Source organism: Pleurodeles waltl, chromosome 7 (genome assembly GCF_031143425.1).
Source record: "Pleurodeles waltl isolate 20211129_DDA chromosome 7, aPleWal1.hap1.20221129, whole genome shotgun sequence".
Lineage (NCBI taxonomy): Eukaryota > Metazoa > Chordata > Amphibia > Caudata > Salamandridae > Pleurodeles > Pleurodeles waltl.
This window is the reverse complement of record NC_090446.1, coordinates 354336010-354363395: the sequence shown is the minus strand read 5'-3', so window position 1 is coordinate 354363395 and position 27386 is coordinate 354336010. Positions and strand designations below refer to the sequence as shown.

General features: G+C 43.5%; 1 protein-coding gene across 5 annotated transcripts in view; it reads left to right on the top strand.

Annotated features, from left to right (window-relative positions):
• ZHX3 (zinc fingers and homeoboxes 3) overlaps positions 1 to 27386 on the top strand; it is an 82113-nt gene that overhangs the window by 41763 nt on the left and 12964 nt on the right. For 2 of the 5 annotated variants that reach the window (XM_069243794.1, XM_069243795.1), the window contains exon 4: positions 23206 to 23269. The exons of the other annotated variants lie outside the window; for them this stretch is intronic. The gene's annotated coding sequence lies outside the window, so the exon portion shown is untranslated. The remainder of the gene's footprint in view (positions 1 to 23205; positions 23270 to 27386) is intronic. 5 annotated transcript variants of the gene reach the window in all.

Here is a 27386-nt window from a genome sequence, read left to right as displayed (position 1 = left end):
TAATCCAAAATTTTTACCCAAAGTTATTTCACCATTCCATCTAAATCAAACGGTAGAACTACCAGTTTTTTTCCCACAGCCAGATTCTGTGGCTGAAAGAGCACTACATACATTAGATGTCAAAAGAGCATTAATGTACTACATTGACAGAACAAAAAACATCAGAAAAACTAAACAGCTATTTATTGCATTCCAAAAACCTCATGCAGGTAACCCAATATCAAAACAAGGTATAGCCAGATGGATAGTTAAATGCATCCAAATCTGCTACCTTAAAGCAAAAAGACAACTGCCCATTACTCCCAGGGCACATTCAACAAGGAAAAAAGGTGCTTCAATGGCCTTTTTAGGAAACATCCCAATGCAGGAAATATGTAAGGCAGCCACTTGGTCTACGCCTCACACATTCACCAAACACTACTGTATAGATGTGCTATCCGCACAACAAGCTACAGTAGGTCAAGCTGTATTAAGAACTCTATTTCAGACAACTTCTACTCCTACAGGCTAAACCACCGCTTATGGGGAACTAACTGCTTACTAGTCTATGCATACCATGTGTATCTACAGCGACAGATGCCATCGAACTGAAAATGTCACTTACCCAGTGTACATCTGTTCGTGGCATCAGTCGCTGAGATTCACATGGACCCACCCACCTCCCCGGAAGCCTGTAGCAGTTCAGAAGTTACCTTCAATTTTCTACATTTGTATATATATTATTTAATCCTTTAATAGGTACATACTTACATTTTTCATTGCGCGGGCACTATTACTATAGTACAACTCCTACCTCACCCTCTGCGGGGAAAACAATCGAAGATGGAGTCGACGCCCATGCGCAATGAGCACAGAAGGAGGAGTCACTCGGTCCCGTGACTCGAAAACACTTCTTCGAAGAAAAACAACTTGTAACACTCCGACCCAACACCAGATGGCGAGCTCATGCGTACCATGTGAATCTCAGCGACTGATGCCACGAACAGATGTACACTGGGTAAGTGACATTTTCATTACAGGTTGCCCCCCTCAAACCTATTTGAAGGATTAATTCATTTGAGACTGCAAGTGAGATCTTTGTTTATTGGTTGGTGAGTGAACCTTATTTGGATAGTGGTGATGGTTTTAAAACTTTCTGCTGATTCTGTCAAAATAAGGAGCGTGAAAACTGCTAAATGAAAGGAGAAGATTAACTGACAAACTGTCACTGGCTTGCAATCCTCTAGCCCTATCCAAGTTGGAACTCAGTCTAAGCTACTCCACTCATTTCTACTCCTCTCCACTCCACTCCAAACTACCCCACTTTACTGCACTGCAATCTACCCCACTGAATTCCAATCTACCCTACTTTAATCCATATAATCTACCCCACTTCAATCTCTTTCCCACTCCACTCCAATAAGCCCCACCCACCCTAATCTACCCCCATTCCACTGCAGTCTAACCCAGTACAGCCTGGTCTACCCATCTCCAAGCAACCCCACTCCAGTCTTCACTCCAGTCTATCCAAACTTCAATCTGATCCAGTCTATAACAATCAACCTCACTCCACCACAGTCTACCACACTCCACTCTACCCCACTAGACTTCACAGCAATCTACTCAACTCAAATCTACCCCAGTCCAGTCTAACCCACACCACGCAACTCCAGTCTACCCCACTCTACCCTCCTCCAATCTACTTCAGTCCAATAATCTATTTCACTTCAAAGTACCCCACTATACTCCACCACACTCTAGTCCAGTAGATCCTGCTCGAATCCACCCACTGTTCTAGTCTACCTTGCTCTAATCCACCCAATGTATCCCACTCCAATCTACCCCACTCTATTCCAGTCTACCCTACTCTAATCTGCCCACTCCACTGTACTCCACTCCACCCTACCCCACTCTGTTTGTCAACCCTGCTCTAGACAACCCTAATCTACCCCACTGTACTTCAGTCTACCCCAATCCACCCCACTTCCACTTCACTCTTCACCAATCTACACCATTCCAATCAACCTCAATGCACCCTAATCTACTCCACTCTACCCACCCTACTGTAGTCTACCCCGGTTTACCACACCCGATCCAATCCAGTCTGACTAAATCTTCCCCACCCCACCAACTTTTTGCTATGCTGAACAGCAGCCACACAGTTGTACAACATGGTTAAAGGCATTGCCAAAGCCAGTAGCTCTCGCACAAGCAACAAGACTTACCTGTTGGCTTTGCCAATGCTTGTTTTTTATAAATTAACAGGGTGCATCTCTCAAAGCCATTTGAAGGAGGATTAATTTGAGACTGTGTGGGCCTTGTCTATTGATTGGTGACTGAAACATATTTGAAGAGCAGTGTGTTTATTTTTTTTTTTTTTTTTTTTTTAAATACCTTTGAAGTGCTGTTGATTCTGTCAAATAAGAAGCACGAAAACTGCTAAATGAAGGGACTAGGAATAACTGAAGAAAGCTGTCACCCCTTTGCACATCTAGCTGCAATCCCAGTTGGAGCTCAATCAGGAATACCTAGATTCCACAGATGTTGTTTTTAAGGGTTATTTTCAATCCCCTCTGCCAAGATGGCAGTGATCCCACTGAGTACCCTTTAAAAAGTGATTTGGCCCCTCTCAAGAATCACCTGTAATCCCTCATACACCATTTCACTGAGGTCTGAAATTACAGCCTTTTTTACTTATTGGCCAATATGTCCATGCCATCTGACTGGAGGGTCTTTCCTGGCCATAAAGCTTAGGACTCTTGCTTACAATAAGTGGGGAAGCATTACACAACACGTAGGGCCAAATAATTTTTTTTTAGACTGGTAATGAGATGCAACTTTTAAATGGTAGATTATTGTAAAGTGTATTACTTTCAGGGTTTGTTGCACTCTGCAAATAAAACTTCCTGTTTGTTGTAAGAAAATGAATTATCCCTGCTAGCCATTGCTCATATATAATGATTGGGGGTTCAGTTATTTGCCACAGGGAACTGCTTGGGGAAAACATAGCTATTAGAAGTTGCTGTATATGTTAATGCATATGGTCTCAAACGAACAACATACTGTAGCCATCCGTGTTCTGGTAATTTCAAGTCTAACCCGTTGCAACTAATATCAACTGCCATCGTCCCACTTAAAGTTGTACTGCACTTAGCTGCCAGGCAGACTCACTGCAAGGAAATGCAACCACATGAGCCCATTGTGAGAGACTCCACTGGCTCCCCAACGCATCACAGGTGCAAGGCATTGCCTGCTTCTTAGTATACAAAGCTATCCATGATGCCAGTCCACTGTACCTCACAAAATTGAGTAAGATCTCAAGAGGCTCAAGAATTCTGAGGGGCTGAAGGTCGGTACTTGAGGACGTTTCTAAATGAAGGACTACTTCCGATTTGAAACAATTGTTCTCCAGAGCTTCGTGCTTAATATGAAACTGCTTAGTACCTTAGCTAAGAATGCCAACATCTGTTACTTCCTTCAAGAAATATTGAAAACCTCACCTCTTCAGTCAGTTCTTGGCCGAACAATAAAGTGCACACACTCAGTTGTCACAAGCCCAGTTCGGGCTTGCCATCACTGTTACTATGCTTAAGTGTATTATAATTATTATTATTTTTTCAAAATTTGTCTTCTTATGTAGAAGAGTTATTCCATTTGAAACACCCATTTGTACACTATTTACATGTGTAAAATACATTAAATAAAATACTTATACTAAGATATTTGTAGAGCATTTCCTAGTTACGAAATATTGGCCAACGTTTTCAATGGACAAATGGGACTATACGCAATGGCTTAAAATCCCTTTTGGACCAAAGATCAACACAAAGCAATAAAGTTCAGCGGTACACTCATTGTTTGATGGGTAGCTCCCTAAAGACCAGCTTAGTTACTTGGATAAAACTTTGTGTACATCTATGAACTAAACTCTGTGCTGAAAATCTAAATGCAGTCAAACGAATTTCTAAACAACATGCTGAAAAGACGGTGAACAAAATAAGTGTCTCAAAGCTAAGGGAACTTAGCAGAGAGGTACATAATGAGAATGTTAGTATTACATTTATGCACCTCTACCTTTACCCTTGTATCGTTCTCTGAGGAGAGTAGTCTGTGATCCCAACATCCAAATACCATTAGCTCTATCAATAATGTTTGCATTCTTTGAAGAGATTCTAAATCCCAAGGATTACTCCTAGTTTAGTTGAAGCCCTGAGGATAATCACTGGCTTCTTCATCTTTTCCTGGTAACAGACCAACAGTCTGACATGGAGGCAGACTGAGGCCTCCAGCCCCCTTGTAACGAAGACTTTCTTGAATTTGAGTTTTGAGTGCCTTCTTCCAGCAAAGGTGTTTGGACATAGGTCAAGAAAAAGGAGACGGCTATACCTTAGAATCACCATTTTTATTTTTTGCAAAATGCTGAATGCAATATTATTTGACCACACTATAAACTTTAGAATTACAGTTGTAGTTTATTGTGAAGCTGGATCTTTCTGCTACTCTCTCAAGTGTATTCTGTACACCTTCTGTACCAGTAGCTGTCCAGACCCTTTGGGTAGCTCTAGCAAGTTTTTTTGCATTTGAACTACCAAATCTCTGGGGATGTCCACAGTGATGGAAGGGCATCTCAAGCAATTGCAGTTGGCCAAGACTTCAGTTCTAGGTTGAAATTTCAAAATGCTGTCAGTCAAGCTATTCTTGAAAGTCTTCGTACTAGCGCCTTCTTATTTTTGCTTTTGTGACTTCATGTTTATGTCAGTCTGACCGCGTGATAAGAATGGTACGGGAACTTGCAGACAGGCTCTCCACATTCCACACCACTTTTTACTGTCTTATCGATGGTTCCCCTTCTCCGCACAGCGTTTCTGGAGGGTAGTGACCAAATGTAGCAAAACCCTTTCTGCTTTCAGACTTATCAGGGAAATTAGCTGTTCCTGCTTGCCCTTTTTCCCATATTTGAAGAAATCTCTTTTATGTTTACGTCTGTCAGCTATAAACAAAAAGCCAAACCCATGGCTCTACTGTTCTTTTTTACCATAGGTCAGTCATTAGCAGTACTTGTCAGAGAACAACAAAAAGAGAGTTCAATTTATCATCTGTAACCTTCTGCTTGGAAGACATTGCATTGATGTCTAGGAGGTGGAGATATTCAGGCTGGACATAACGCATATTGCCCCCGTTATGAGTGGGGCTTCATTGCCTGGCTGTCAGGTCTTTGCTTCCCTTCCACATTGGATCTCACCAGGCATCACTCTGCTTAGGTGCAGGGATCATAGGAGCTAAAGTGATCTCCTTCTGGAGTTCTTTCTTAATCTCCAGCTGGAGTTTCTACTAAAACTCTTTTAAGTGTGCAAAACGTATCCTTCGTGAAGCAAATGCTGGTGGATGAGTTTTTTTTTCATCTGATCGAGGAAAAACATTTGTTTAGGATTAGCATTAGCAAAGACCTTTTGCCAAAACTAAAAATATATATTATATTTATCAATATTAATAAATATATTTATTTTGGCACTTTTACACAGCTTTTCAGCAAGCCCTCTTCATCCCTTGGATTGTTGTACTATCATTGACATTTTTCTTCCTCCCACTACAGCATAAGGCAAGGTGTCAGCCCACTGCAGCCATTGGCTATCGCCTGTTTTATTTACAGCATTCTGTGGGTTCATAAGGAGCAGGTCTGCACTCAAAGTAGGTCCTTTCAGTGGCAGAGACTATTATGGTAGTGTCTGATTGTGGAAAATACGTTTTTTTTTTTTTTTTTTTTTTTTTTAAAAAGCCAGATGTTTTTATTTACATTTGCGAGGGACCAGTAGCTCCCCAACAAGAAAATTTCCCAAAACTTTGACTAAAATGGATTGACAAAGCTAAAAAGCCTGCAGCCAACATCATACCTTTGGACTTTGCCAGTTCTTGTTAACCTTGAGTTATCCAATAGAATCACATAGTTAATGGTATGCTTGTGTTCATGCAGGACTTCAGCAGATACACAAGCTGTTTCTCCAGAAGCCAAGCTCCCTTGATTGCCATTGTGAATTCTTTTTTTTATTTTTTATTAACATCTAATGTTTAACCTCTCGAGTGCCTTGGACGAGGTGACCTCGTCCAAGGCACAGGAACTGGGGGAGCGCTAGCGCTCCCCCTCCTGTGCTCAAAAGGCAGGGATGGAAGGGGAAGCCCTTTGGGGGCAGAAACCACTAGGCACCGGGGATTTTTTTTGGGTGCCAATGTCACGCAGGGGGGGCGACCCCGTAGGCAAGTGTCGCTCCCGGTGGGAGGGGGGGGGGGTAAATTTATGGCTCCTCTCAGATTCCAGAACTTTCTGCCACAGAAATGTGAGGAACATGTGTTTTTTTTTAGCCAAAGTTTGAGGTTTGCAAAGGATTCTGGGTAACAGAACCTGGTCAGAGCCCCACAAGTCACCCCATCTTGGATTCCCCTAGGTCTCTAGTTTTCATAAATGCACTGGTTTGGTAGGTTTCCCTAGGTGCCGGCTGAGCTAGAGGCCAAAATCTACAGGTAGGCACTTTGCAAAAAACACCTCTGTTTTCTTTCAAAAAAATTTGATGTGTCCACGTTGCGTTTTGGGGCGTTTCCTGTCGCGGGCGCTAGGCCTACCCACACAAGTGAGGTATTATTTTTATCGGGAGACTTGGGGGAACATAGATTAGCAAAACAAGTGTTATTGCCCCTTGTCTTTCTCTACATTTTTTCCTTCCAAATATAAGAGAGTGTGTAAAAAAGACATCTATTTGAGAAATACCCTGTAATTCACATGCTAGTATGGTCACCCATTCAGAGATGTGCAAATAACCACTGCTCCTCAACACCTTATCTTTTGCCCATTTTGGAAATACAAAGGTTTTCTTGATAGCTATTTTTCACTCTTTATATTTCAGCAAATGAATTGCTGTATACCCGGTGTAGAATGAAAACGCACAGCAGGGTGCAGCTCATATATTGGCTCTGGGCACCTAGGGTTCTTGATGAACCTACAAGCCCTATATATCCCCGCAACCAGAGGAGTCCAGCAGACGTAACAGTATATTGCTTTCGAAAATCTGACATTGCAGGAAAAAGTTACAGAGTAAAACGTAGAGAGAAATGTATGTTTTTTTTCCCCTCAATTTCAATATTTTTCTTTTTCAGTTGTTATTTTCTGTAGGAAACCCTTGTAGATCTACACAAATGACCCCTTGCTGAATTCAGAATTTTGTCTACTTTTCAGAAATGTTTAGGTTTCTGGGATCCAGCATTGGTTACACGCCCATTTCTGTCACTGACTGGAAGGAGGCTGAAAGTGCAAAAAATAGTAAAAAATGGGGTATGCCCCAGTAAAATGCCAAAATTGTGTTGAAAAATGGGGTTTTCTGATTCAAGTCTGCCTGTTCCTGAAAGCTGTGAAGATGGTGGTTTTAGCACCGCAAACCCTTTGTTGATGCCATTTTCAGGGGAAAAACCACAAGCCTTCTGCAGCCCTTTTTTCACATTTTTTTTTTTTTAAACGAATTTTTTGCTGTATTTTGGCTAATTTCTTGGTCTCCTTCAGGGGAACCCACAAAGTCTGGGTACCTCTAGAATCCCTAGGATGTTGGAAAAAAATTACACAAATTTGGCTTGGCTAGCTTATGTGGACAAAAAGTTATGAGGGCCGAAGCGCAAACTGCCCTAAATAGCTAAAAAAAAGGCCTGGCACAGGAGGGGGAAAAGGCCTGGCGGCGAAGGGGTTAAAGAGCCTATAAGACATTGTGTAGAAAAGTACCATCTTGCCTGGCATGTTACCCCCATTTTTACTTGTATGTCAGTTTGTTTTTGCCTGTCTCACTGGGATATTGCTAGCCAGGACCCCAGTGCTCATAGTTTGTGGCCTGAATGTGTGTCCCTGTGTAGTGACTAACTGTGTCACTGAGTCTCTGCTAATCAGAACCTCAGTGCTTATGCTCTCTCTGCCTTTAAAATTGTCACAATAGGCTAGTGACCATTTTCACCAATTCTAATTGGCACACTGGAACGCCCTTATAATTCCCTAGTTTATGGTACCTAGATACCCAGGGTATTTGGGTTCCAGGAGATCCCTATGGGCTGCAGCATTTCTTTTGCCACCCGTAGGGAGCTCAGACAATTCTTACACAGGTCTGCCACTGCAGCCTGAGTGAAATAGCGTCCATGTTATTTCACAGTCATTTTACACTGCATTTAAGTAACTTATAAGTCACCTATATGTCTAACCCTCACTTGGTGAAGGTTAGGTGCAAAGTTACTAAGTGTGAGGGCACCCTGGCACTAGCCAACGTGCCCCCACATAGTTCAGGGCAAATTCCCCGGACTTTGTGAGTGCGGGGACACGATTACATGCGTGCACTACATATAGGTCCATACCTGTATGTAGCTTCACAATGGTAACTCCGAATATGGCCATGTAACATGTCTAAGATCATGGAATTGCCTCCTCCATCCCAAATCTGGTATTGGGGTGCCAATACCATGCATCCCCGGGGCTCCGGCATGGACCCTGCGTACTGCCGAACCAGCTCTCTGGGGTTTTCTCTGCAGCTACCGCTGCTGCCAACCCACAGGCAGGCTTCTGCCCTCCTGGGGTCTGGGTAGCCCAGTCCCAGGAGTGCAGAACAAAGGATTTCCTTTGAGAGAGGGTGTTACACCCTCTTCCTTTGAATATAGGTGTCAAGGGCCTGAGAGGAGTAGCCTCTCCAGGCCTCTGGAAATGCTTTGAAGGGCACAATGGTGCCCTCCGTGCATAAACCAGTCTACACCGGTTCAGGGAACCCCCAGCCCCTGCTCTGGCACGAAACTGTACAAAGGAAAGGGGAGTGACCACTCCCCTGTCCATCACCACCCCAGGGGTGGTGCCCAGAGATCCTCCAGTGTGTCCCAGACTTATGCCAGAGGTGTGGGAGCACAATGGAGGCCTCTGAGTGGCCAGTGCCAGCAGGTGACGTCAGAGACCCCTCCTGACAGGTGCTTACCTCTCTAGTTGGCCAATCCTCCTCTGAGGGCTATTTAGGGTCTCTCCTGTGGGTTTTTCCTCAGATAACGATTTACAAGAGCTCACCAGAGTTCCTCTGCATCTCCCTCTTCGACTTCTTCCAATTATCAGCCGCTGACTGCTCCAGGACTCCTGCAAACCCTCAACAAATTAGCAGGAAGACTACCAGCGACATTGTAGCGCCTAATCCTGCCGGCTTTCTCGACTGTTTCCTGGTGGTGCATGCTCTGGGGGCTGTCTGCCTTCACCCTGCACTGGAAGCCAAGAAGAAATCTCCTGTGGGTCAACTGAATCTTCCCCCTGCTCCAGCAGGCACCAAACTTCAGCGTCACTGAAGTTTGGTGCCTCAGTACTCTGGGACCCCTCTCATCCTGATGAGCGTGGCCCTTGGCACACAGGTGGTGGACGCAAGTTACCCGGGCTGTCCAGTGGTCCACCTGTCCAAATTTGGAGGAGGTAAGTCCTTGCCCCCCCTCTCCAGGCAGTAATTCTGTGTACTGCGTGAACTGCAGCTGCTAGGGCTTCTCTGCACTTTTGCAAGGAATCCTTCGTCCACAGCATAGCCCAGGTCCCCAGCACTCCATCCTGCATTGCTCAACTCGCTGAGTTGACCACCGGCTTCGTGGGACCCTCTTTTGTAGTGTTGAGACGACCACCGTGCTCAGTTTTGTTGAACCCGTGTTCAAGTACTTCTGTGGGTGCTGCCTTCTTCTGCGTGGGCTCTCTCTGTTGCTGAGGGACCCCTCTGTCTCCTCCAAGTGGCGACCTCCTGGTCCTTCCTGGGCCTGGGCAGCACCCATTTTCTTCAACCGCGACCTTTACAGCTAGCAAGGCTTGTTTGCGGTCTTTCTCCAAAGAAACAGCTCTGCATCCTCCTGCACTCCGTGGGACATCTTCTGTGCAAAGGAGAAGTTCCTGGCACCTTCCGTTGTTGCAGAATCTTCAGCTTCTTCCACCCGGAGGCAGCCATTTTTCACCTTCATCCGGGGTTAATTGGGTTCCTGACCCCCCTGGACACTTTCGTGACTCTTGGACTTGGTCCCCTTCCTTTACAGGTCCTCAGGTCCAGGAATCCGTCTTCAGTGCTTTGCAGTCTGTTGTGGTCTTTTCAGAATCTCCTATCAGGACTTTAGTGTGTTTCTGGGGAAGTAGGGTCACTTTACTCCTACTTTTCAGGGTCTTGGGGTGGGATATCTTGGACACCCTTAGTGTTTTCTTACACTCCCAGCGACCCTCTACACACTACACTAGGCCAGGGGTCCCTTGGTGGTTTGCATTCCACTTTCTTAGTACATGGTTTGTGTTGCCCCTAGGCCTATTGCATCCTGTTGTATTCTACAGTGTTTGCACTACTTTTCTAACTGTTTACTTACCTGATTTTGGTTTGTGTGCATATTTTGTGTATTTTACTTACCTCCTAAGGGAGTATATCCTCTGAGATATTTTTGGCACATTGTCACTAAAATAAAGTACCTTTATTTTTAGTAACTCTGAGTATTGTGATTCTTATGATATAGTGCTATATGATATAAGTGGTATGGTAGGAGCTTTGCATGTCTCCTAGTTCAGCCTAAGCTGCTCTGCTATAGCTACCTCTATCATCCTAAGCTGCTAGAACACTACTAATCTACTAATAAGGGATAACTGGATCTGGCACAAGGTGTAAGTACCATCTGGTACCCACTATAAGTCAGGCCATCTTCCTACACATTGCTGGAAACATCTAGGGCCAGATTACGACCTTGGTGGAGGGGATTAGTCCGTCCCAAATGTGACGGATATCCCGTCCCCTGTGTTACAAATTCCATAGGATACAATGGAACTTGTTGTAGGTGGGGGGATATCTGTCACATTTGGACAGAGGAATCCTCTCCTCCAAGGTCGTAATGAGACCCCTAGCGTTTGCCTCTAGAGTTGTGCTAGGTCTGAGCAAGATTTACAAAACTAGTATTGAGAGGCACTTTAATGCTGGTAATTCAAAGAATGTTGTCAGTTGTACTGGGGTAGCCTTGGCTATAAAGAGTCTTGGGGGTACCAAGTACGTTTTTTGGACTCCACTTGATCTTATATTGGTCCCTATGGTTAAGGTTGTTCATTCAAATCTCTTTGAAGAATATAAATGTTACTGTATCACTGGCTTGTAGATCAAGAGAATCTTTTGTAAAAATGGTGCTTTAATCTGTTATACTGGTTGGCTCTCTCACTAGTATCACTATGATTTGGGATTAATTTTATACACCCACCGCAACAAAACAGAGGTCTCATTCCAGAATATAACAAAGCTTCTTTTATTCAAGGAAAACTTGGTTTTAACAAAATAAATCACCTCTCATATGCACCTATATTAGCCTTCAGTTTATAGTAAAGACATCCCTCTGATTTTTTTATCAATAATAATTAACAAAAGTAATACTGTATTCAGTCGCTAACCACAGTAAATCACTAACAAAGGGTGTTAGAGTTATGCTTAGCACAGCAAAGACTGTTCTCACAGCTCGGGAGAACAGACATTGGCAAATCCAACAGGTCACACATTGTTGACCTGTTGGTTGCAAATGCTTTTTGCTGATGCTGTGCATCCTTGAACAGTCATCCTTGGGTGGTTAAATAATGCTTTCAGATTAGTCATTCAAATCAAATAGTACTTTTGTCCTGACAATAATTGCAAGTATATGGTCATGTTTAGTCAGCAATATTTAGTTTTGTAGCATATACTGTTAATAAAAATTAACCACGGCACCAGCTTGCCAAGGCCAGAATTATTTATTTTGTGTATTTTAATGTAAGCTTTTCTGCTTTAAGATGCTCTTGTCATCTCATGGAATACCCCTTGATATACCACACTCTATACCCTTTGAGATCCTAGTGTAACAGAAGTCTGTTGGCTTATCCAAATGTAGTGCAAAAGTGCATAAGGCCCTAAATCAGTAGTACCCAGCACTAATACTGTGTAATAACTACTGCCTTCGCCATGACATAGAATACATGACCTCACACTGCTACATTGTCGGCTTCCTGTCTTTATTTGTGTGAGATTTAACAGCCAAGCACAGAATTGTGTAGCTTATCTGGCACTGTTGGAGAAAAAATCATCATAGTGTGATCTAGTCAGACATATGGAATGTTTACTATAATTGACATGAATCTAACCACAGTTTCCAAAGGATGTTTTAGACGTCTGGTTATTGTATTTTATTGTAAACATGGCTCTCTACCTCTGCCAGGATCCTGCCATCTAAATTGTAACTTTGTATGTAGTCCAGATGTGTCCACAGAATAAATTGACAAGATCTTTGTATGGAGGAAATATTGGTGAAATGGTAAACCATTTGCATTGCTTTGGGCCCATTTGTAGTACAATATTGTGTGTGTGGGAGAAAGAATTGCTGTTGGTTATTTTATTTGTATTGTGGCTTGAAGATAACAATCAAGCATCAATCATAAAGAATGATATGACAAACAATTTCTAAACTAGAATGTTGCTTATGAACAAGGCACCCTTTGTAAGATGTGCTTTTGTGGTTATATAGTGTATTAATGTGTATGGTTTGTTTGTTTTTGTACTTTGTCCCTTGTCACAAATGAAGCGAGGGCAGTTAGAACAAACAAGTTGTTGTTTGCTGGAGAACCCAAAGTGCCCAGAGGTTTACATTATGGGGATTTAGGACTGGCCGAATCTCTCTCCTTTATTCCGCTGAGGTATTGTGAGCAGACATCACCTGTAAATTGCTAGTCATTTTATGGACTTAATTGAATGGACCATTCTGTTGGACGTATTAGGCCTAGGACCTATGATTTTTGTATGCATATTTCTCCCATAGAGTGCTTGACATGGACCACTCACTTGAGCAGTGCCACAAGTGACCACATCTTGTGAATAAATGTTTTTAAGACTAAAAGCTCCTTTCATAAATATGGTACTACTAATACAGCTCAGCTTGCCATTTTCCACCAGTGAAAAAAATACTTAATTCTTGGTGACATTTTCTGTTAAGTATTTGTTCTTCACCTTCCTGTTGTGGGCTGTGCAGTGTTCTACTTCTTTTTTCCGTTCTGCACGCAGGCGTTCTGCACGCAGGCACCGGGTGGCTCACGTCGGAGTGCAGCTCCGTCGGATCACGGAGTACGAACGCTGCTGCTGCCGCTACTGCCGCCACCGCTACTGCTGCTTTTGGGGGCCGAGGAGAACTCTTGGGTGGCTCACGCATCAGAGCACGGAGCTTGGAGCTCAGAGCTCGGAACTCACCGCGGAGTGCAACGTTGCCGCGGCTTTTGGAGTAGGAGGATTCTGTGCACCCCGGCGGTAGTTTGGCATTCCGGTAGGGAGTGTGGGCGACCCGCTCCCTGCAACTTTCCACCACTGTGTTGTTGTTGTTTTCTGTGCGGCACGGTACGGCGTAACCCAGGCGCTAGAGGAGTCAGAAGCCAGAGCCGGAAGGAGTCAGAGGGAGTCAGAAGGAGTCCTGCCATCCCTCCTGTGGACCTCCTGTGGACCTCCTGTGGCCTCCTGTGGCCCCTCCTGAAAAGACGCTGAGCGGGAGAGCGGACCGGGGTGAGACCAGGATAGACCGGGAGAGACCGGGTAAGCAGCTTTCCTGGGGGGGTCCCTGTTCGTACACTGTTACACTGTTATACGGGACCCTTCCTGGCCATTGAACCCCTCTCCTGTTCCTACCCTTGGCCCGGCCCCGGTTCCAGCTCCGGAATCGGTGCTTAACCGCGCCACGTCTTCTCACCCAGCCCCACCCAGCCTCACCCAGCCACAGCAACAGCTCTAGCCACAGCCAGCCCTAGTTTGGCCTTCTGGCCTTGGACTTGGACCAGTCGTCGTTGTTGGTGGTCTCTCCTAAAGTCCGAGCAAGGAAGGAACCCAGTAAGGAACCAAGGAGCCAAGGGGAGGGGAGCGGTGAACGGTAACGGTAACCGGAGGATGGTTGGGACAAGAGGAAAAACAAAGAAGGCTAGGGAGGCCAATAAGGCGCTCATTCACCTAGCGGAATTCCAAAGATCAGAGCAGGAGCTCAAAAGTTCACAAGGTCTAGGGTTAGACCAGAACCAGGATCAGGATCAGGACCAGGACCCCAGAACCATCCAGCAATCCCAGGGGGGACTCGCAAATCTAGGTGAGGACACAACAGAGGGTGTCCAATTCGGGTCTCCCGCCGACAAAACCGAGTCCGAGCCAGGAGAAGCGTCAGGTGGGTCATTAGAAGTGGTGACGCTGCCTTGTTTGCCAGCCCATACTGACTCCGATGACATAGGGGGTGCCCTACTGAATGCAGAAGAAACTGTAGGCGAAACTGTAGTGGGCCTTGTAAGTCCTCTGTGCAGGAGACATAAGTATACACCGACGCACCCGGGCCCGGGTGGACCCACGGGAGTAAGGAAAACTAGACCAAAAATAAACACTATTACTAACTATTACAACCAAGTGAACTTGAACTCTGAACAGCCGCAAATGCAAAGTCCTAAAGCCAGTGGCCTCCGATTACAGCCACCGGGGGAAGTGGGTGGTTACAACGTGGGGGGGCGAACTGGAGCCATCAGTGACCGGGCTCCAGGACACTCGCCTACTTCAACAGCAACCGGTTGGTTTATCGCAATTATTCTGCCCAATGAGTAATCCCCTTGGGGATGGTGAAGTGGAGTTAAATAACTCCCCAAAGTGGAGCAACTTTTCGGGAGAGCAAAGAAAAAGCAACGAATTACCTTATCCTGACCCCCAAAGGGGACTATTAAACTCCGGGAATTTCTCACTAACACTCTCTCCACAATGTGCCCAAGCAGAATTCACAGCACTCCAAAATATAATGGGTCCGGAAACAGATTACTCACCATCTAAACAGACCCATAACATCTCAGCGCCACAGCTTCACTGCGGAAGTCAAATTGTTAAAACGAATTTAATGCTGGGCAGACTCAACAGTAGTTCCTTCAGTCTGGAGCTGTCCTCGTTCGACAACTCCGTTATTGGCAACATAGACCCTCAACTAAACAGCATAACATCAGAAGATCTAAACTTCCTGGAAGGTAGTATAATAAAAGGCCACAGAGGAAAGGAAGGTAAGAATCCAGAAGGTCAGATAACCAACGAGCAAAGTGGAAATAGAGATGACCTCTCATTAGACCAACCAATTCTTAGCATCATGAAAGTTATATGTACAACACTGGGCTCAATTGCAACAACGATTATGGCCCAGTCTCAAAAATTTGACGATCAACTTGAACTGACCAAACAACTTACATCCTCAATACAGTCTATAGATTACAGGATGGCCCTAGTAGAGGGCGTAATCAGGGAAAACCTGTTGCATCAAGCAGTGGCCGATAAAATGGACAAGTTGGACGGACAAGTCTGTGGACCACTGCTGGAAAAAGTATTGGAAGTTCCAAAAGTAATCAAAGACATAATCGAAGACTGCAAATATAGCCTTAAAAGCACACAGGGGTGCAACTACGAGCTAGGAAAAACTGAATCTAGTTTAATTGAAAGGCCAACAGACAGAGAAAATAGAGAAAGGCACTCTGGCCCAGGACGAGAGAACTATCCAGATGCAAAAAATCAGACACCTAAGATGGAGAGAACCAACGGAAGTCCTGAATCTGGAATCAAAGTCCCAAACACAGTAGAAAAAAGGCCACCGGGTAAAAGGCCTCAACTAACAGGCAGATGGAAAAACACATGGAAGAAAGCTAGAGGAAAAAAAAAAAGCACCAGCAGGAAAGGCTTTAAATATGTTACAACAGATAGGCCTAATAGGAGAAATCAGGAACACAGGTGATGAGATCGCCCAACATCAGTATAGAGATAAAAGCATTAAGTCGGAGAGTTTTGAGAAACCTACTGATAAAGTATTTAACTTTATAAATAAAAATCCTGGATTATTGTGCGACAAAAGTTGCACTCACCATTCCCATATAAACCGTATACCCACTGGCCCCAGGGGACACCAACCATCTGGGCATGACTTAGACAAAGAAAGGTGGTTTGGAAAAGATCCTGGAACAAATCATGGGATAAATGAGGCAAACGAGGTAAATGATCCTCCAGCCAACGAACAACCCAACTGGAGCCCAGAAACATCCAAATCTAGCATTGGTATCGATAAGCACTTCCCAGCTACAAAAACAGAACATTTAGTTCAGGTACATCACTTAAATACAGTAGAAGACCACTACGGAAAATGCCAGCAGCCTCCGAACTCCATTAGTGAGGGGGCAGAACAAGATAACAGCAAAGGCGAAAGTAGAAGGGCAGAGACCCCAGAGTATATACGAAGCGAACAAAGTATAAGAACAACCATGTGCGTGGACAACACAACAGCCCCAGTTCCCGCACCCCGGACAAAGGCAAAAAAATATTGTTCTCAGGGCAGCCCTGGAAATTATAATCTCAGTAACCAGCCTGGGTGGATCACTGATTCGCCTGCACCATCGCGCCCAGCACTGGACTTGGAAACCAATGAAATCAAAGGAAAAAGGGACAATTGGCCTCCAAAAAGGCAACCCTACGAAGAACAAAGGAACAAAGAATTGCAACTGGGGAGGGAAAAAGGCCAGGTAAATCGAACATTTACTAGTCGGCAGCTACCACTCAAGACAGACAAAACGAGAACACCCAACTCCAAGGAAGACTGTCGCAGGAAGGTGGCGGGCACACTGAGAACCAGTCTGAAACAACTAAAAAGCCTGAAGCCACGATCTTGTTCATGCCTGAGTACTCCTCAAGAGGAAGTCACGACATCCTGAACAGGTCTAACATCTTATTTCTTGTTAACTCCCTGCCAGCCTTACAGAATGTAACAACTAAAGATCTCCTTTCAGTAAGATTCATACCAAAAAAAGAATTAGAGAACGGGGAATTAACAGAAACAGTCTGGGCCTCACCTTGGATAGCAGAACAGATCTTAAAAAGCTCAAACACGATGAAGACCTGGGGAATATCCATTGCTACTCCGCAAAAAGAACCATATCCAACAATACTTCTTGAAAAAGCTTCAAACCGAAACATGATGGGTAGGCAAGAGGCAAAAGGCAATTTTGGTTCGATACTTCAGGGAGCAATCAGCTCCAAACAACAACTCCCTGAACGAATAAACTTGAGTAATATGAGGTTCTGCCTGTTGGCTAATTCCCCTAGGAACAGTAGGGGTAATCCCCCACAGTTACAGAATTGCAAAGAGCAATTATTTAGAAGCTCGTAGCAAAAAATGGATAGCTTGAACATAAAAAATAAAATCAGTCCCATATTAAAAATTCTAAGCTGGAACATAGCAGGTTTAAAAAACAAAATGGAAGACAAAGACTGGGTTGAATTTATTAAAAAACAAGACATCAGCTGCTTCCAAGAAACTTGGTCTACTCACGCTATTGACCTAGATGGGTTCTCCACCTTCCACTTACCTGCTATTAAGCAAAAAAAAGGAAGACCCTCGGGAGGTCTGAGTATTTGGATCAGAACTTCACTACTGAGGAACTCCGTAGTAACTCACACTGTACAAAGCAAGGGAATCCAGACGCTCGCAGTCAAATATGAGGAATGGTCACTCGAAATAGTAAATGTGTACTTCCCACCTATCAGCCGGGCTCAAGTTATGCCAGGGGTGCGGCTCCTTAAAGAACATATCCTAAATAAAAGAACCAAGGATCGGAGGAACCCAGTACCAGGTCACACGAACAATCGCTCTCCCCAACCTTGTAAAACCTTTTTATTGATATGTGGTGACTTTAACACTAAACCTCATTCTATTCTCTGGGATGAACAAGTAGCAGAGGAAGATTATGCCTGGAATATCCCAACGCCTCTTGTCCAACGTTGTAATGACTCCAAGAAAGGAGAATTAATCTTTGAAGCATTAATAGAAGGAGGAATCCGCACATTAAATGGGAGAACAAAGTCAGATAAAACCTTTAAATCTACCTTTCGAACTGGAAAAAGGCAAAGCATAATTGACTATATGGCAATAAACATCGAAGCCTGGCATTATGTCATCGATATGGAAATAAGGGACAGAATCGAGAGTGATCACGACCCACTGCTAATGGAGATAGTCCATCCGGACACGAGCCCAGGGAAGGCGGAGTCTCCATTCAACGGAAATAGCCGAACAATAACTATGAGACCAAACAGGAAAAACATATTAAGGTCAAATGAGGATGAACCTTATATGAGTGTACCCAGCCAAACCTGGTTGTCATAACTTAGCACGTTCTTAAATCCATCAGTTAATGACGCTATACCCCTCCTGCATAACTTTAATAATTTGCTATTGCAAACAAAAAAGGAAAAGATCAAGCATCCTCAAATCAATCCTAAAATGATGGAGGGCTGATTCGATGAAGAGTGTTTAAAGCTAAAAAAGACCTTATCACAAGCACTGAAGAACCGGCACTTGAGTGATTCCAATGAGCAACATTTTTATGGATGTAGGCAACAGTACAAAAAATTGTTAAGATACAAAAGGAAGATATTTCCACATAAACTTTGGAAAACTTTACTGCAAGCAATAACGGCAGGGAACGCCAAAAAGTTTTGGGAGATAGTCAGGTGGGGATGCGAAGGTACCCCGAAAAACCTAGAACTGAATATCAACCCTCAACTTTGGGTAAAGCATTTTACTGCCTTGTATCAGGAAGTGGCCAAGACAGCACCAGGGACGACCAATAACCCAAACATCCTCACTCAAGGGCTGGCAGGCAGAAATCAAAGATTAAGTAAAGCATTTCCTCTTCAAAAGACCCACGCAGTATCTTCAAATCGGCTTGTTAGATTGGTAAACGGAACCCAGAATGTACTAATCTCCAACGAATTTTCCAGTACAAATTCCACGCAAGTAGCCCAAGTCATTCCACGTGCAATGAAGTTAATATCGGAATTCAGTGAAAAAGAGATTAAACAAGTTATCCTCCTCCAAAAGCCGCATAAGGCTGCAGGCCCAGACGGTATCCCTTCAGATGCTTACCGCAACCAGCTAACGTTATGGTTACCTGCTCTAGCCCGTCTATTCAACAGTGTTTGGCATTACGAGGTAATCCCTCCTTCTTGGAAGGAATCAATAATTGGTCCAATTCACAAAAAAGGGCCTCGGGACATGATGAGCAATTATAGACCTATCTCACTGCTTGATAGTGTTGGAAAGATTTTTGCCAAATTGATTCAGTCGCGTCTAGACCAATGGCTAGAGGACGTAGATTTAATATCAACACACCAAGCTGGTTTTAGGAGAGGCCAAAGTACAACAGATCAACTTTTTAAGCTAAACATGATCTGTGCTAAATACGCCACCCTTAAAAACTGTCCATTATACCTGGTCTTTGTGGATCTCCAAACAGCCTTCGACAGCGTAAATCGCCAAACATTATGGCAGTTATTGTCGGACATGGGCATACAGGGAAAAATCTTAAGGCTGCTAATTCTATTGCATACAGGAAACACTGCCTGGGTTAGATATACTACAAGAAATGATTATACGGCCGAAATTCCAATTGAGCGAGGTGTAAAACAAGGCTGCGTTTTGGCCCAACCTTATTTAATTGTTATATAAATAAAGTAAGTCAAGTTTTGAAGGAATTAAATCTGGATGTGCCAAAACTAGCCAATGAAAGTATACCTATCTTGCTCTTTGCTGATGACGCCGTATTACTGGCAAGAACAGAGATAGCAATGCATGGACTACTTAGGGGCTTCGAATCTTTTTGTACCTCAAGGAGCATGGTAATCAATGAGGGGAAAACAAAGTTTATGATTCTTAACCAAAAACAGACGTTGCAATCGACTTTTAGGGCAAATAATAAGCCTTTGTCCCCAGTGGCCACCTATGATTACCTGGGCTGCAGATTAGATGAAAAACAGACATGGAAACCACAAATCTACAAAAGCAGAATTTCCTTGGCCCAACAAGCCGGAGCAGTACTCAGATTTGCAAAAGCTACAGGCAATCACTCCGTGAGCTCTGCACTGCTTGCATACAAAACAAAAGCAAGAGCCGCAGCACTTTACAGCGCAGAGATCTGGGGATTCAGAAAGATTCCATCAGTACAAGTAACCGAGAACAAATTCTTACGCCGATTACTTTGTCTAGGTAATGCTACACCAATGAATGCAATAAGAATTGATTTACAGATGAGAAAGGTTGAGGACTACATTGCTCTGGCTCCAGTAAGATACTGGATCCGTATTTGGACAAAAGAGGCTCTCAAACCATTCAGAGACGTACTTAAGGACATCATGAAGTTGCAAAACCATCGGAAACTGCCCTGGGTCAAACATATCTCAACTATCCTGGCTGCTATCGGCCAGGATGACTTTTGGTTCCATCCAGAAAAAATCGGAAGGACTAGTCTAGCTGTTATAAAAAAGGCATATTGGGAGAGAAAGACTGAGATTATGTGCGAGTCATTTAGCCCTTTATTCAAGCGGTATATTTTGTTTAACCAAGAGCTTAAACCAGCAATATTCATAGACAGTATTTATCCGGAGGAAAAAAGGGCTCTCTACTTTAAATTCCGTATGGGCACACTACCAGTGACAGCGGTGGTCAACAGATGGCAATCCGCTCCTCCGGGTAGATTAGAATGCTGTCCATGCCTTCATGGTGGTCCGGAAACACTTTCCCACTTCCTTTTATTATGCCACTTTACGCTCAAACTCCGTAAACTGTACCTTCGTCCACTTTTCAGATCTTACGGAGTTAGGAAGTGCAAGGAGGCGGAAGCGCTATGTATGCGTTCAGATGAGAAATACATTGTGACAAAGGTCTCAACTTATATCTTGGAAGCATGGAAATTACGTCTATCAATGCACCCACAGTTGGCATAGGCACAATAGCCTATGTTATCCCGTAGCTATTTAGCTTGGGAAATCGGTGCAGGGTAGTGTGAACTGGGTTAGGCCTCGGGCTTTTATTAAATGGTTGGAAGGCACTGCAAGGTCCCAAATGATTCGTTCCAGAATAAGACATTTTAAATATTAGATTTATAACGTTTTTCTAGAATAAGTTAAGTTTTTATGTAAATTATGGTCAAATCAGGTTTTACGATATGTATGGTAAATTGGACACATTTTGGTACATGTTAAATCAAAAATTCAAGCATAGTTTCCTTTTTACTGAGATGTTTTATTCAATGTGATTTTTATTGAGTTTGATGGATTGATATCTATTGTGTGATTATTGTTAAGGCCGGATAGGCTAATAACAATTAAATAAATGGTAAAATGGTTAAGTATTTGTAGACTGTACTTCTTCCTTTTGTTCTTGCTGTACTTACTGACTTATTTCAAAACTGTAATTGAATTTCTGCTTTCTGCTGAAGCTGTGTGCCTTTCAAATCGTTTGAAATAGAGTGATGTATATGTGAAATTATTCTACTGGTTTGAGCTTCAGGCATGTGACTGCAGGAGTATGCAATTCCCCATTGCCCAAAGCCCAGGACCTATTTGGGGTCAAGGGCAACACGTTTTATATGATTTATTTTGTCCTTGGGACAAGTAGGCCCAACCCCCTGCAGCACAAACCCTCTGACTGCCTGTATACCGTAGTACATTATGAATCGGGGAAGGGTGTTCTCTACGGCAAAGGTAATGTTTGTGTCCATATGTTAATGTTGTTTGAGCTTGTAGTTATGGTTCATTAATGCAGAGCCTTTATTATTAGGGTGAGTGCGAGCTTAGGAAATGTTCTAAGTTCGAACGGCACTACTGATAGTAGTTTCAGTTTAAAAAAAAAATGTGTGCATACATTGGCAGAGTTAAACAATGTGACTATGTATAATGCTCCCAGAATGCTTTCTGATTATATGCAAATATTTGCAGAAGCTTCAAAGCAACACTGAGGATTCTTTGATTTCAAAATTCAAAATGTTCATTAAAAAATCCAATGAGGAAAAAAAGCATTTTGCTAAGTTGCTGTGAAATTTTAGGTACTGTTTCTGTGAAATATCATTTAGTAAAATGGTGATGCATGCTAATATTTATAAAAATATATATCCATAATGTAAAAACAGTGTAACCAGTTTCAACAAGATTATGGGAAACATGAAAATAATTTAGCATTGTCAAAGTCAGTAGGTTTGACATTGGTCGTCAGCCTTTTGGTTTTGACAATGTGTGTCTTGTTTTGACGTGTATTTTGTAAAATTTTATTGTTGTGGGAGCTGCTGGGCCCCTCACTATTATTTAAAAAAAAAAAAAAATGGCAAAAGCAAAAATATTCTTTTTGTCTCATAAAGCACACATTGCCACAATATGGCATTGAACAAAACTACTTTGTGTGCCGATATGCTCCTTGTGAAAAAGCAAAATGCTGTCACTCATAGTTAAGCCAGCCAATATACAGGGTCTTGGTTAACACCAGACCTAATTAGGGTCCCATTTCTTAAAGGAAGTCACAAAAGCACACCCATGGTATGTGTCATTTGCATTAGTGCAGATTTGCGATTCCTGAATTACCTAGAATTTACAAAAGTGGGAGAAACTATTTTTGAACTACATTTGAGCTCAAGCAAATGTGAATGTCTAGATTTGCTCATGCAAAAATCTGTTGAGCATTTACAAGTTCACATTCCCTTCAACTACTCTTTTCCACAGCTGTCAGGAATAAATGTCCAAGCTTTCTACTTATGGAAAATAATTAGAGAAGAGCTGGTAAAAACACCTACAACATGCAAGTTCGTAGGTTTGCACAGATTCAAAAAGGACATCTGTAGAAAGGTGGCGAATTAAAGGATTTTGCTAGTATTCAAACTCCAATATAGTATGGGCTATTATCAGAACCCTTATATAAAGAGATTGTTGCCATGATTTGTCATCACACTACATGGCACCAAGTGGACAGGTAGATTTTGTGACAGGACAGGTATATCTGTGAACCAAGCTGTCCCATGAACAAGTAGATATTTTATTAAATTCCACACCCCTGTGACTGGTCTTCGTTCTAGAGAATGGCAAGTGAATTCTGTGTCTGTTATGAGGACTATATAAAAGAGAAAATGGCTGGTCTCTTGGCGCCTTTTTGGATCTTTTACAGTGAGAGGTATGTTCTTGGTACTATTATCAATTCAACTTGGAAAGATGTGGCAAAGTATTTAAATGTGGTGATTTAGTTTAGGCTTACACAGATCTAACACACCCTTTAAAGCTAGAGCATCTTTGTTGTTTGTGGAATGAAACTTCTCTGTATAGTTGTGTGATTTCCCATAGTCTCCAATGATGACTTTCTCTGTTTTAGGTGCTAATGTTCTTCCATAGGAGTGAAGGCATTTGATTTCAGCCATATGGACTTGTTTTTAGAGGTATGAAAAAGTAGTATTGCATTTATATAAAGCTTCATATCCAGCTGTGGACCGCCGAAGTGCATTGGCTGGTAGGGTAATGTATGGTAGTTTTGACTTTTGTACCTCAGCACAGCTAATCTGTGTTTTTCAAAGTCTTACAGATCTACAGTAGTTCTTCAGTGTGACTTTTTATCCCAAATTATTGTACTTTGGTATTTTCACGACTTCCTAATCCACTGGGAGTCCAAATAGCGGACATCTCTGATTTCAAAACTTTGGGTTTTACATTGTGTTCTTGGAGCTGCACTAAACTGGGGGGGCAAACGACAAGGACAGTTGATCATTCATTTAAATGCCACTTCCGTTAACATGCAAAACAGACTTTTTCTAGCTTGTTTATTTTTTTCCCCAAGGTCCGTCAACTACGTCTAGAAATTAACCGTTTCATTTCTTTTAGTTTGCTAAAGAAAATTAGGTCTGTAAGATAGTTCATTGGGTTGAACACCTCATATGTTGAATTAATAATAAAATTGAATCCAGCAGGATAAATGGAGGACATCACAGTACTTTGCATATGAGGATTTTCTATTTCTAAACCCAAGTGTTACTCATGTATGTACTTTAGGGAGATGAAAGTCTGACCCATACCAGTCTGGATTCAGAATGGAACTCTGCTTAACTCGCTGTAAATAAGACTCCATATATGATGCTGACAGAGGTTAATAAAAGATTATGGTAATCTTGAAAGGAAGAGGAAATCCCCACCCCCTCAGGCGGCAACAAGACAAATGTTCTAAGCATTGATCTCTTTGTGAGCAAATACGTAGAATAGAAAATTAAAACAGAAAAGTGATTAATGTATAACTCACCATCATCTTTATTCGGCAAGTACTGCTATAACACAAGACAAATACAAATCTGATAAAACTTCATCACAGTAAAATCAAGAAAATCCTTAAAACCATATTAAATCATTGTGGACAATTCCTATATAACCAACTATTAACAAAGATATTATTAATCATCAATTTTTCATGATGAAACTGGAACCGTTAGCTTCTGCTTCTAGGTCTCAGAAGCACATTATTGGGGAGACAATAAATTATAGGGGGGCTTCAAAATTTGTGCAGGTCCTATTACCAACAACAGTAAATGGTGCAGTACATTTCTCAAGAACCAGCACTGCCCTGTCTGATTTTTCATACGCCCATTACAAAAATGAGACGGAGCAAACAGTCAGTGGTGCTGTGTTTGATCTTAGGATTCAAGAGACAACCCTGAAGTCCCTGATGCCCATACTCTAACAAAGCAAAAGTATTCACTTTTCCACTACCGGAATAGCGTTCACAGAAAAACAATATGATTGATACATTCTTTCACTTACAGAGAAAAGTTGCAGGCCAAATTTGGGTCACTATCATGAAGCCTCCAGTTAGCAGTAAGTGTGCAGTGGTAAAATCCTGAGGCAAAATTTGATATGCAGGGTTTTTGCCAATGGGGGCTCGATGGAGTCCACATATTCCTCCATACCGAAGCGATCTGTGAAATACAAAAAGGCTGATGTCAAGGTGCCCAAACACTTGTTGCTACTTAGTTCTCCATCTATATACCCCCAGTACATCTTCTTAGGTGCCACCTTTCATATTCTAATCCTAGCTCCAGGGTTAGTCCACAGCTACTTACCCCACCTTTGTCAGTGTGGTTTTAATATGGCCTGACTACAGGTTCATGGAGGCACCAGGCTGCTGAAGGAGGTCCTCCAGTCCCACCCGATACATAACGAGGTCCACTGAAGACCATATATGCTTCCAGTGTAACAAAGATCTAAGGGCTACTTTATAAGCAATGGGCCTTTGTCCTAAGTCCAACCATAGAGGCAGGAATGGGGTACTGGTGGGGAGATTCATCAAAGATCGTAGAAAATGGTTCTCTCCCACCTCTAATGAGACAACCTTCTCATGACCCCACAATTCTCCCCCTAGTGCTTGCAGGTTTAAAATTTGGATGGTTGGAGATACCGGTTGTTAGAAATGGGGTCTCTAGTTGGCAGTCGGTTTGCACTCTGTCCAAGTAGGGCCCCTCACTCTAGTCAGGATAAGGGAGATACCCACTCAGATAACTCCTGCTCGCCCCCTTTGTAGCTTGGCACGAGCAGTCAGGCTTATCTCAGAAGCAATGTGTAAGGCATTTGCACATAACACACAGTAATAAGTGAAAATACTACAAAAGGACACCACACCAGTTTGATAAAAAAAAATAGACAATATTTATCTATATAAAAGAAGACCAAATACGATAAAAATCCACCATACAGTAATAAATATATGAATTCTGCAAGAGTTACTCAAAAATACAGTTCCTTGAAGTCGATAGCCTCACTTGGGCTGTTATGGCATCATGATCAACAAAACCAACAGTTCAGGCTGGCCATGGCACTGCGGGCCAGCTACGGTGTCAGGAAGACCCGCAAACAGTATCTTTGGAATTGCTAGGCGTTGTGATCCTTGCAGTGAATTCTGGAGAGTGTCTTGTGGTGTCTGTTCCGGAGTCCTCAGGCCCTTCAAGTTGCACGCATTGCAGATCGAACTCTGCGCTGATGAAGTCAGGAGTGCTGGCGTGGATGGTGTCGGGCCTGCGGTGCGAAGCGGGATGATGCGACATATGATGCCCACAGGTAACTCTGCAGGCAGCGGCTCGGTGATGGCGTCCAGCGGCGTCGGTGAAACCAGGGCTGCGGTTTGACGTGCGGTGTCAACAGGTCACGTTGCAGACAGCGTCATCGTCGTTGCTAGAGCGCTGTCATCGGTAGGCCCAAGCCGGCGGTACGGGGCAGTGCTTTGTGACCCTCACAAGCGGAGTCCACAGGTCACGGTGCAGGCAGGGATGCTTGGTGACGACACTGGAGTAGATGATGCTGGCATCTGTGGACTGGGGCTGCGGTGTGGGATGAGACGGTGCTTCGTGCTTCTCTTGAGCTGTGTCCACAGGACACGGTGCAGGCAACAGCATCGGTGTCAGCAGGAGCGTCGTCAGGGATGCCCAGGCTGCGGTGTGAGCAGGTGATGCCTGAGTGCGGGGCCAACAGGTCTCGGTGCGAGCAGCGGCTTGGTGAAGTCGTCTGATGGTGGCGTCAGTGAGACAAGGGTCGCAGTGCAAAGCGGGGCAGTGTGGCTCCGTGCTGCGTCGGCAGGTCACGATGAAGGCCAGCGGCCTCGTTGGCAGTGTCATGGTGGATTCTCCTCTTGAACAGCACAAAACACACAGTTCCCAGTGCTGCAGGTCGAGGAAACTGAAGTCTTTGATGTCCCTGAGACTTTCAACAGGAGGCAATCTTTACTCCAAACCCTTGTAGAACTTTCGTAAACAGGACACACAGAAAAGTTCACCCTTTAAACTCTTTTCAGGCAGAAGCAGCAACTGCAGACCGGTCCAGCCAGGCAACACAGCAGAGGGACAGTACTCCTCCTTTAGCTCTTCTCCTTGGCCGAGGTTCCTCTTGATTCCAGAAAAATTCTAAAAGTCTGGGGTTTTGGGTCCAATACTTATACCCCTTTCTGCCTTTGACATTGGCAAACTTCAGAGCAAAGTCTCAAGTGTTTGCAAGATCCTTCCTTGGCCATGCCCGGCCCCAGACCCACACGAGGGGGTTGGAGACTGCATTGTGTGAGGGCAGGCACAGTCCTTTCAGGTGTAAGCGACCACTCCTCCCTCCGCTCTAGCTCAGATGGCTCATCCGGATATGCAGGCTACACCCCAGCTCCCTTTGTGTAAGAGAGGTGTAAACAGCCCAACTGTCAAACTGACCTGACGGGGAAATCCACAGTCACAGAACGGTTTAAGCAAGAAAATGCCCAATTTCTAAAAGTGGCATTTTCAAACTCACAATCCAAAAACCCAACTTCACTAAACTATGTATTTTTCAATTTTGAGTTCAGAGACCCTAAACTCCATATTTCTGCTCTCAAAGGGAAGTTGAACTTTAAAGTTGTTGCATGGCAGCCCCCATGTTAACCTATGAGAGAGATAGGCCTGGCAACAGTGAAACCCAAATTTGGCAGTATTTCCCTGTTAGCACATGTAAAACCCATCAGTACATGTCCTACCTTTTAAATACTCTTCACCTTGCCCATGGGGC